At 48.3% G+C, this 12,827-nt stretch overlaps 1 protein-coding gene across 1 annotated transcript in view; it reads left to right on the forward strand.

The window, feature by feature from the left end:
• Positions 1–3,798: 3,798 nt before the first annotated feature.
• PTPRS (protein tyrosine phosphatase receptor type S) overlaps positions 3,799–12,827 on the forward strand; it is a 684,599-nt gene continuing 675,570 nt past the window's right edge. Inside the window, exon 1 of the mRNA XM_075352599.1 lies at positions 3,799–4,011. The gene's annotated coding sequence lies outside the window, so the exon portion shown is untranslated. The remainder of the gene's footprint in view (positions 4,012–12,827) is intronic.

Genomic DNA, 12,827 nt, shown 5'->3' on the forward strand with positions numbered 1-12,827 from the left:
CTGTCTTGCTGGGTCGCTTGAAGCTTCTCCCTGACCTAGGATCAGTGTACCCCGCTGTGCATTCGGTCCAGGACCAGTGATTGGGCCCAGGCTGCTGACCGTCCTCCAACACAGGTCCCAGGCACCTAGCCTCAATCACCTGCGACCGGGGGTCCGACTCCTCTAGGTCCAGACCACCATGCTCCTTTTCTTTTTGGGTGCGGGCAGCAATCTCCCGTCAACGCTGATCTCGTCATTTCCAGGTGCAACTTGTGCTATTGTCGTTCCCAGTAGGGGGCGTCAGCGTCCGGCCTCACCTGCCTCACTGGTATCTCTCGCAGTTGAACTCCTGCGACCCCAGCAGCCGCTGGGATTCCGCGCGGCGGCAGAGCTGGCAGATCCTCAGGTTCCGCCTCCGCCATTATAGACAAAGGGACCGACTGCTCCGCAGCCGGGGGTGCAGAGTCCGGGTGCTCCGTATCGGGGTACGGGCCCGGTGATGTGGCCGAGTCTGGTCGGGCCGGTGGCCTGGTTGGATGGTAGACTCAGGGGCTCTGCAATCTGTGACTCATAAATGGGGGCTGGAGGTTCTGCTGCCGGTGCTGGGGTTGGCAGCTCGGCGTCCGCCGAGGACCAGGGTGACGATGGTTGGATGCTTGCAGCGGATGGGGGCAGACCGGACCCTGCAGCCATATAGGCCGGGCTGGATAGCTGCTTACCCGCTACTCGCGTGGGACTTCAATCTCACGGGCTCGCACCGCCATTGCCAGGCTCCTCATCTCTTCCCTCCATGATCCATAATAAAGAGGAACTGCATCCGCATCCTCATGCAGAGTTGCTCGGTCTCCTGTTCTATCTAGGCCGTGGTCCCAGGACCATATCTTGCCTCTGCGGTGCCCAGGAATGTTATGGCAGAGTCCTGGCATCCCTGCTTCACTTCTGCTGCGACATCCCATCACGCCCCCTTGGTTTTCGCCAGCCACTCACTTTTATGCTGGGGCACTCTGGGAACTTCCGGTTCCAGCCAAACTCTCAGGACGAAGGGCAGGGCTTCAGCTTCGCGCGCTTTTGGTCTGGAAGATGGCATTTTGGTGCCAAAGATGGCGGAAAATGGCGGGAACAGGATTTTGACACTGCAGCTTCGCGCTTCAAGGCGTTTCAAGATGCACGTCACCCAGGTTAGTGGGCCCAGTCCGTATCCTGTTCGTGACGCTAGAAATTTGAGGTATGCCGTCCCTGCAGAGGATCGAACCGCTCGGATCTGGGGGGGGTGATTACTCGTGGCTCGAGGGTCTCTGGACCCGGGGGAGAGGGGCCACACTCAAATTGAAAAGGGGGTATTTACAGGGGAGAGGTATAGTTCATGACGCCACCCATGGTGTACGGTAATTGGGAGTACCGCCGCTGCCGTTGGGAGTACCCAGGGTGATGGAGTGGGGCAGCAAGATGACGTTACCCTCCACGGGTAGGGGAAGACCCCGGGACTCTGGATTGTGCTATGGGCTGCAGGGGGAGAGCAGGTTCGACCGGTTGCAGGGGTTTATTGGGTACTCAGCAATAAAGCAGACGCTGACAACAGGGTAGACCAAGTCTCTGACTGCCGCTGTCTCTTGAGGGGAGCTCGTCCAGGTCCCGTCCCCTGCAGCACTGCCTGGTGGTCCGTGACCTGCCTCCTGGCACAAATTTTAGAGTGTCATTTGTGACCCGTCAGCTTGGAGCTTTCCGGACCCCGCTCTCCACTATGGCTAAGTGAAGGAGCCTGCTCTCAGGAGCTCACGCTTGGGATTTCAGTGGGCTGCTTGTTTGGAAAGCCCTATCCCTTTTGTTGCGCTAATGCCCCCGATCTCTGAGCTTCATGGGAACAGTCCATAAAGGCCCTGTCATCCGCAGGTTAATTGCCGGGTCGCCTGAAGCTTCTTCCCAACCTAGGGTCCATGTACCCTGCCGTGCCTTCAGTCCCGGTGATTAGGCCCAGGCTTCTGACGTCCTCCAAAACAGGTCCCAGGCACCTAGCCTCAATCACCTGCGACCGGGGGTCCGATTCCTTTAGGTCCAGACCACCGTCTGCGACCTAGTCTGCTTCTGCCCTGGGAGCTACAACTCCAAGCTTCCTCAGAGCTCCTCAGAGCTCGAGGGCTACTTTCCTTCTGTCTTGACACCTCTCACCTCCCTGCCTGACCCCTAGGTGGGCGGCCCTATTCCTGCTTAAGCAGCCCACTGGTGTGCCTGACAGGTGTGGTGTAAGGTGTATCTAGGATTTGTGAATGCTGGTGGAGGCAGTACTGCAGGATGGAGACCCAGAACCATGGGGGGTTGAATCCTGCACTGAAGAGAAAGAGCGCGCAGTACCCTGTGACGACCTGAATAGTCCAGGGGCGTCACAGTAGCATGAACCCTGTGGGGTTGTAGTCTCTGGTCCTGTCCCCGGCGATCTCTTTGCTACTGAGTCTTCGTATTCTTTAGGGTCAGCAAGGTCCTTGATGGTCCCCTTTGCTGTGCAGGTGTTAACAGGCCGGCTTGAAGCTCTTTCCTGTCATAGGGTCCTGTACCCCGTCGGTGCGTAGTTCCGGGAGTACTCCACCGGCAACCACCTCTCCTAGGTACTAGGTCACCGTTAACCTGAGTCAGGGTGTCACTTCACTTCCACCTTCACACTTCCACAGTCAACACTGAACTGACTACTCTCCACAGTCTGCCCCTCCCACCTGGTCAACTAGTGTACTGGAGTGGCTCCACCTCTAGGCGGCCATCCCTGGGTACCACCCTAGCTAAGTACCATTGTATGGGGGATTGTTGGGGAAAACTGGGATTACCTGGGTCTTTGGTGTTACCGGCACTGGGGTTCTGGGTACCTAAGGGGGTAGGCCATGCATCCTTGTGGGGATGCAGAACCTTGTAGCACCCTGATGGTCTGAGGGGCGCTACATAAACTTAAAGGGATTTGTCACCAGGTTTTTGATACCCCATCTGAGATGCGTGATGTAGTGGCAGAGACCCTAATTCCAGCGATGTCACTTACTGGACTGCTTGCTACATTTTTTTGAAACTCACTGTTTCCTCTGTTACAGATTTACCAGTTCTCTAAATGCTGAACTTTGTCTAATCCCTTCCACATGACCCATTGGAAGCTGTGTACTCTGTCTCTCTGCATAGGCAGAAAGTTGCCAATCAGTGGGGGGGGCGGGGTTACACAGAACTCATCAATATGGAGCAGTGATGGGCAGCATGGCTATTTTGGTGAGCTGGCTCTTTTGGATACCAAATGGATCACTATTTAATAACCGCGCACCCACAGGTGAACACATATAGTAAGTAATATCAACAGTCTGATGCCAGTGAAGCTCACCCCCCCTACAGGCAGCCATTAATAGCATTATGCACGGCAGGTGAGCAGGCTTTAGCTCTCCTTGGCATCCAGTCACATTTGTCCCCCATTGAGAGCCATTCAGAGAAAAGCGATTCCCACTAGAGCACTGGCTCCATCGTTCACTCTAGTTGTGACGTGACTAGACCCATCACTAATATGGGGGACTACCTGGTAGCAGGCTTAGTAGCCCACACTGAGTCTCCTGGTAACACTGCAGCAAGCAGCTCAGTAAAGGACACACAGCTGGAATCAGGGCCTGTGTACAGTATAGAAATGCCTATCTTAGCTCTTCATAGTCTTTCCTGCCTTCCTGCAGCTGCCTTTACACGATAACCCCCATAGCAGAATTCTGCATCTTGGGAGGATGCTCAGGTAAGGTACCACTCCGCTCAGTACGCAGTGTGGCCACGCCCCCTGCCGTGGACTCCGCCCCCGGCCAGGCAGCTGCACTGCTTAGCACTGGCTCCTCCATAAGGAGCCGTGAGGACCGCTCCCTCGCAGACACCGCCTTGGCAGCGCTGGCTCCACCTCTCCCGTTATTCTCTGCTGGGTCATCGCCTTCGGCACGGTATTTCCGGTCGGTGACGGCCACCAGCACCGTGACCATCTCCCGGCTGATTGATGCACCCTATGCTGTGCCTCTGACAAGCCTCCCGATGCTGCCGGTAAGGACTGGGTGACGGGATTTGTGTTCTTCACTATCATTTGTGTCTAGCATAGACAAAAGGAGCGACCCTCTCGGGGGAGACTCCATCCACCGTGTGCGATTCCCACCATGTCCCATCCATGGTCTCCGGCAATAGCGGCATCATTCCACGGAGGAATCATTCACGGGTGGGGCTTTTATTGTTCAGTACGGGAATACATGGACGGGATTATGGCAGTGATGATGTCTGAATGGGGCTATCCTGATGGCATCACACACAAGCCTGTCTCCGTGATGACGGGAAATGCATTGTCACATATGCGTCCATAGGCCTGCTGCGATGGGCAAGAGCGGGGGCATCTGCGGAGATTAGGCATGAGGTAATGGCTGGCGAGGAGCTGTGATAGACGTAGGGTACACGGCGGTGCTAGCACACGGACTGAGCTATAACGGGGAGGCACGGACTGAGCTATAACGGGGTACACAGCTGTGCTATAACATGGGGTACACAGCTGTGCTATAACATGGGGTACACAGCTGTGCTATAACATGGGGTACACAGCTGTGCTATAACACGGAATGAGCTATAACAGGGGGTACACAGCTGTGCTATAACATGGGGTACACAGCTGTGCTATAACACGGAATGAGCTATAACAGGGGGTACACAGCTGTGCTATAACATGGGGTACACTGCTGTGCTATAACATGGAGTACACAGCTGTGCTATAACATGGGGTACACAGCTGTGCTATAACATGGGGTACACAGCTGTGCTATAACACGGAATGAGCTATAACATGGGGTACACAGCTGTGCTGTAACATAGGGTACACAGCTGTGCTATAACATGGGGTACACAGCTGTGCTATAACACGGAATGAGCTATAACATGGGGTACACAGCTGTGCTGTAACATAGGGTACACAGCTGTGCTATAACATGGGGTACACAGCTGTGCTATAACATGGGGTACACAGCTGTGCTATAACAGGGGGTACACAGCTGTGCTATAACAGGGGGTACACAGCTGTGCTATAACATGGGGTACACAGCTGTGCTATAACATGGGGTACACAGCTGTGCTATAACATGGGGTACACAGCTGTGCTATAACATGGGGTACACAGCTGTGCTATAACATGGGGTACACAGCTGTGCTATAACATGGGGTACACAGCTGTGCTATAACATGGGGTACACAGCTGTGCTATAACACGGAATGAGCTATAACATGGGGTACACAGCTGTGCTGTAACATAGGGTACACAGCTGTGCTATAACATGGGGTACACAGCTGTGCTATAACACGGAATGAGCTATAACATGGGGTACACAGCTGTGCTGTAACATAGGGTACACAGCTGTGCTATAACATGGGGTACACAGCTGTGCTATAACATGGGGTACACAGCTGTGCTATAACATGGGGTACACAGCTGTGCTATAACATGGGGTACACAGCTGTGCTATAACATGGGGTACACAGCTGTGCTATAACATGGGGTACACAGCTGTGCTATAACATGGGGTACACAGCTGTGCTATAACACGGAATGAGCTATAACATGGGGTACACAGCTGTGCTGTAACATAGGGTACACAGCTGTGCTATAACATGGGGTACACAGCTGTGCTATAACATGGAATGAGCTATAACATGGGGTACACAGCTGTGCTGTAACATAGGGTACACAGCTGTGCTATAACCTGGGGTACACAGCTGTGCTATAACATGGGGTACACAGCTGTGCTATAACAGGGGGTACACAGCTGTGCTATAACAGGGGGTACACAGCTGTGCTATAACATGGGGTACACAGCTGTGCTATAACATGGGGTACACAGCTGTGCTATAACATGGGGTACACAGCTGTGCTATAACATGGGGTACACAGCTGTGCTATAACATGGGGTACACAGCTGTGCTATAACATGGGGTACACAGCTGTGCTATAACATGGGGTACACAGCTGTGCTATAACACGGAATGAGCTATAACATGGGGTACACAGCTGTGCTGTAACATAGGGTACACAGCTGTGCTATAACATGGGGTACACAGCTGTGCTATAACACGGAATGAGCTATAACATGGGGTACACAGCTGTGCTGTAACATAGGGTACACAGCTGTGCTATAACATGGGGTACACAGCTGTGCTATAACATGGGGTACACAGCTGTGCTATAACAGGGGGTACACAGCTGTGCTATAACAGGGGGTACACAGCTGTGCTATAACATGGGGTACACAGCTGTGCTATAACATGGGGTACACAGCTGTGCTATAACAGGGGGTACACAGCTGTGCTATAACATGGGGTACACAGCTGTGCTATAACATGGGGTACACAGCTGTGCTATAACACGGAATGAGCTGTAACAGGGGGTACACAGCTGTGCTGTAACATAGGGTACACAGCTGTGCTATAACATGGGGTACACAGCTGTGCTATAACATGGGGTACACAGCTGTGCTATAACAGGGGGTACACAGCTGTGCTATAACATGGGGTACACAGCTGTGCTATAACATGGGGTACACAGCTGTGCTATAACAGGGGGTACACAGCTGTGCTATAACATGGGGTACACAGCTGTGCTATAACATGGGGTACACAGCTGTGCTATAACATGGGGTACACAGCTGTGCTATAACATGGGCTACACAGCTGTGCTATAACATGGGGTACACAGCTGTGCTATAACATGGGGTACACAGCTGTGCTATAACATGGGGTACACAGCTGTGCTATAACATGGGGTACACAGCTGTGCTATAACACGGAATGAGCTATAACAGGGGGTACACAGCTGTGCTATAACATGGGCTACACAGCTGTGCTATAACATGGGGTACACAGCTGTGCTATAACAGGGGGTACACAGCTGTGCTATAACATGGAGTACACAGCTGTGCTATAACACGGAATGAGCTATAACAGGGTACACGGCTGTGCTATAACATGGAATGAGCTATAACAGGGGGTACACGGCTGTGCTATAACAGGGGTATACAAACTGTGCTTTAACAGGGGGTACACGTACTTTGCTTTAACAGAAGGTACACTGCTGTGCTATAACAGGGGGTGCATGGACTGGCTATAACGGGGTACATGGATTGTGCTATAACAGGGGATACACAGATTGTGCTATAACAAGTGGTACACGGACTGTGCTATAACATATGGGGTACACGGATTGTGCTATAACAGGGGGTACAAGGACTGTGCTATAACAGGGGGTACATGGACTGTACTATAACAGGGGGTACATGGACTGTGTTATAACATATGTGGTACAAGGACTGTGCTATAACAGGGGGTACATGGAATGAGCTATAAAATGGGGTAAACGGACTGCTCTATAACATGGGGTACACGGCCGTGCTATAACAGGGGGTACACGGAATGAGCTATAACATGGGGTACACTGCTGTGCTATAGCAGGGGGTTCACAGAATGAGCTATAACAGGAGTACACAGACTGTACTATAACGGGGTATATGGACTATGCCTTAATGGGGTACACGGAATGAGCTATAACAGGGGGTACATGGACTGTGTTATAACATATGGAGTACATGGACTGTGATATAACAGGGGGTACACAGATTGTGCTATAACATATGGGGTACACGGATTGTGCTATAACATATGGGGTACACGGATTGTGCTATAACATATGGAGTACATGGACTGTGATATAACAGGGGGTACACAGATTGTGCTATAACATATGGGGTACACGGATTGTGCTATAACATATGGGGTACACGAATTGTGCTATAACATATGGGGTACACGGATTGTGCTATAACATATGGGGTACACAGACTGTGCTATAACGGGGTACATGGACTGTGCTATCACATATAGGGAACATGGATTGTGCTATAACATAAGAGCTTATTACAGGTGGTCCATGGACTGTGCGTATAATAGGGGGTACATGGGCTGTGCATACAACAGGGGGTACACGAACTGCATATAACGGGGTAGAAGGAGTATGCGTATAACGGGATACACGGACTTTGCTTTAACGTGGTACACGGACTCTGTTATAATGGGGTACATGGACTGTGCTACACGGACTGTGCTATAGCATATGGGGTACACAGACTGTGCTATAACATTAGGTACACGGACTGTGCTATAACATATGGGGTACACAGACTGCTATAACAGGGGGAACACCGACAGTGCTATAACATATGGGGTACATGGACTGTGCTATAACATATGGGGTACACAGACTATGCTATAACATTAGGTACACAGACTATGCTATAACATTAGGTACACGGACTGTGCTATAACATATGGGGTACACAGACTGCTATAACAGGGGGAACACCGACAGTGCTATAACATATGGGGTACACAGACTGCTATAACAGGGGGAACACCAACAGTGCTATAACATATGGGGTACATGGACTGTGCTATAACATTAGGTACACGGACTGTGCTATACCATATGGGGTACACAGACTGTGCTATAACATTAGGTACACGGACTGTGCTATAACATTAGGTACACGGACTGTGCTATAACATTAGGTACACGGACTGTGCTATAACATTAGGTACACGGACTGTGCTATACCATATGGGGTACACAGACTGTGCTATAACATTAGGTACACGGACTGTGCTATAACATTAGGTACACGGACTGTGCTATACCATATGGGGTACACAGACTGTGCTATAACATATGGGGTACACGGACTGTGCTATAACATTAGGTACACAGACTGTGCTATAACATATGGGGTACACGGACTGTGCTATAACATTAGGTACACGGACTGTGCTATAACATATGGGGTACACGGACTGTGCTATAACATTAGGTACACGGACTGTGCTATAACATTTGGGGTACATAGACTGAGCTTTAACATATGGGGTACACAGACTGCTATAACAGGCAGAACACTGACAGTGCTATAACAGTTGGGGTACATGGACTGTGCTATAACATATGGGGTACACGGATAGTATGATAACATATGGGGTACATGGACTATATTATTGATTGGGTACCTGGACTGGCTTATTATACATGGTTTCTATTATTACATATAAAATACATGGACCGTATTATTACATATGTGGTAAATGAAAGGACACTAAGGAGCAAAGGTCTTATCTGGTATAAATGGAATAAAAAAAGAAGTTGGTACGCTCATCTTTTAAAGTTGTGTGCCATTAATACATGTCACAATGTGACTGCAGCATAGCGAGAGATAGGGTGCTCCTGTACTGTTGTCCCTCTTGGACTAGGGGATGTCCGATCACATGGCGTGACAGATGCGCATGGATCAACGAATGTCTGATGCACTACGAAATACACAGGGAACACCGGGGACACAATAACAATGGTGGGGCCTGACGCTAGGGAGAGAGGAGTGGGGAAACCTCCTGCACTCACCTGAGGCTGTACCCTAAGCTCCCTAATGTCCCTAGATGGGTTCTTTCACCCAGTCGCCGATCACATGCCTAGTCCCTCGCTTACCCTCAACTTACCCTGACTAGTGAGATGACAGATGAGAGCACTAGTCTCACCATTGCACTAATTATACACGAGGAAAGGTAGACAGACACCAGCCCTGCAGCCAGCACCGCTTCCACCAGGAGAACACCACCAGCAAGGCCTCCAGCAGCAGCAAGGCTCCAGGTGCTACCAAAGTGATGTTTCTCCTCTGTGGCTAGTCTCAGAATGAAAGTTCTATTAGTGGCATCATATGGTGGTGCATGGTACAAGAGGATGGGTGTGGCCACAAACCGACTGCATATCAGGAGAAAAAGCCAGGAGCTGCTAGCAGAGAAACTGACATTAACCCTCATTGCACCAAAAGAAAGGAAAACATTTCAAATCCAGAGTCTTACAAGGCATAGTGAGATTCCGGCCCCAAACCCATCACAAGTCTCCTAATGACGGTAGACCATCGTGACAATTGGACCCTAGCCTATCCCTAACCTATGGATTACACTTGATGGTGGAGATGTTGAAGTCCTGTGTCTTACTGTTCTCCTGACCAGAACTAAACTGTCCCCCCCTTCAAGAAAAGAAGGGGCAGGAGTGTAATGACAACGCAGATTAAGACAAACAGGGAAAAACCAAAACTCAAACACACTGAAAGCTCACAGGAACAAACAGTAAGAAATTAAAGAGAAAAGCAAGAGAAGCAAGGCAGGAACAAAATGACAACAAGGGTTAATGCCACAACAGCTCACAACAATAAAGTACTGTGATGGTGTGATGTGTTGGGTTTGGTATCATTTTATCTATGTTCATATTTTTACTGACTTTAGGAGTGTTACCTTGTTGCTCTGTAATATTCTCTGTAGAGTCTTAAAGGGAACCAATCACCGGGATTTTCGTATATAAGCTAAAGCCAGTGCTATACTGGCACTATCAGGCTGATTCTATACATACCTGTAGTGGTCAGATCAGATGTTTAGGTTTCGAAACACAAGCAAGTAAAGTTTATAAAATGAGCAGTTTTTTGAATGATAGCAGCTGAGGATCAGATAATATCTAGGGGGGTATTTATAGTTATCCCTTCCCCCTGTTAGCATTAGCATAAGTATTATACAGTCGACCTATCAGGACTTGTGTGAGGTCATACCCATGTGCCCAGAAGGGGCGGGGCCTCAGCCAACAAAGCTGATACCAGGAAGCAACATTTTTCTGTTGGCTGAGGCCCCGCCCCTTCTGGTCACATGGGTATGACCTCACCAAAGGTCCTGCTCGGTCAATTTTATAATACTTATGCTAATGCTAACAGGGGGTGGGGACAACTATGTATTCCCCCAGATATTATCTGATCCTTAGCTGCTGTCACTCAAGAAGCTGATGATTTTATAAACTTTACTTTCTTGGATTTCAAAACCTATACATCCGAGCTGACCACTACAGGTATGTATAGAATCAGCCTGATAGTGCCAGTACAGCACTGGCTTTAGGTTATATACAAAAATCCTGATGATTGATGCACTTTAATCACATTAGGTAAGTTACTAACTGTAGCCTGGATGTGTCTATGGTTCTTGATGAACTCCTTTGTTGGCATTACTTGACTGTCCATTCATAACTCTGCAGCTCGCCAAATACAGAAAATCACCTCTTGTAGTGCCTCCGTCCCTAGGTCTTAGGAGGACAGGGGCCTGAAAACCATTCAACCTGTGTGCTTACCCCTGGATATAAGGATTTGGCCTGAGGAGGACTAGGGAGGCAGTAAGAATCATCCTCTGTGGGACTCTGATGCTACAGCTAGCACCCCAGAGAGACTTGGGGAAGATAGCTGGAGGATTTTGACTCATCCCCCAGGTCATTTATCCTGTTTCTGAACTATATTCATGTTCCTGGACTATTTTACCCTCTGTGTGGTGGATTGTTTTATGGATCTGTCGGTTTGCATGTAATAAAGGTTCTTGTGATTGTGATTGTCTCGCTCTGATGATTATATAATATCAGAGAAGAACCCTGTGACAGGTACTACAACCACTAGTAAGTCTGCATCACAACACTTCACCACACCAGTATAGAGAAGCTATATCTGGCATTAAAGGGAACCAGTCAGGTGCAATATGCACCCAGTACCACGAGCAGTTCTGAGTGCATATTGCTAATCCCTGCCTACTGTGACAGCCTATAGTATTATAGATAAATGGATCTTTGACAAAAGTATTTCTAAAGATCCCATATGATATGGGGTACATGGATCGTATTATAATACTGAGGTATATGGTCTATTATTACATATGAGATTATATTATTACATTTGGGGTACATTGTATTTATTATAATATATGGGTTACATGGACTCTATTATCACATATGACTGTAATATACTGGGTTACATGGGCTATATTATTATCGTGGGATACATTGGCTGTATTAATACATATGGTGTTCATGGATGGACTGTGCCATTATATATGGGGCACAAGGACTGTATTTTTACATAGGGTCACTTAGACTGTATTATTATGCTGAGGTACATGGACTGTATTATTACATATGAGGTACATGGACTGTATTATTACATAATGGGTACATGGACTGTATTATTACATATGGGGTACATGGACATATTATTACATATGGGGTAAATGGACTACATTATTACATATGGGGTACATGGACTGTATTATTACATATGGGGTACATAGACTGGATTATTACATATGGGGTACATGGACTGGATTATTACATATGGGTACATGGATGGTATTATTACATATGGGGTACATGGACTGTATTATTATATATGGGGCACATGGACTGTATCATTACATATGGGGTACATGGACTGTATTATTACATATGGGGTACATGGACTGTATTATTACATATGGGGTACATGGACTGTATTATTACATATGGGGTACATAGACTGGATTATTACATATGGGGTACATGGACTGTATTATTACATATGGGGTACATGGACTGTATTATTACATATGGGGTACATGGACTGTATTATTATATATGGGGCACATGGACTGTATCATTACATATGGGGTACATGGACTGTATTATTACATATGGGGTACATGGACTGTATTATTACATATGGGGTACATGGACTGTATTATTATATATGGGGCACATGGACTGTATTATTATATATGGGGCACATGGACTGTATCATTACATATGGGGTACATGGACTGTATTATTACATATGGGGTACATGGACTGTATTATTATATATGGGGCACATGGACTGGATTATTACATATGGGTACATGGATGGTATTATTACATATGGGGTACATGGACTGTATTATTACATATGGGGCACATGGACTGT

This window comes from Anomaloglossus baeobatrachus, chromosome 1, assembly GCF_048569485.1.
Source record: "Anomaloglossus baeobatrachus isolate aAnoBae1 chromosome 1, aAnoBae1.hap1, whole genome shotgun sequence".
In the NCBI taxonomy this organism is placed as follows: domain Eukaryota; kingdom Metazoa; phylum Chordata; class Amphibia; order Anura; family Aromobatidae; genus Anomaloglossus; species Anomaloglossus baeobatrachus.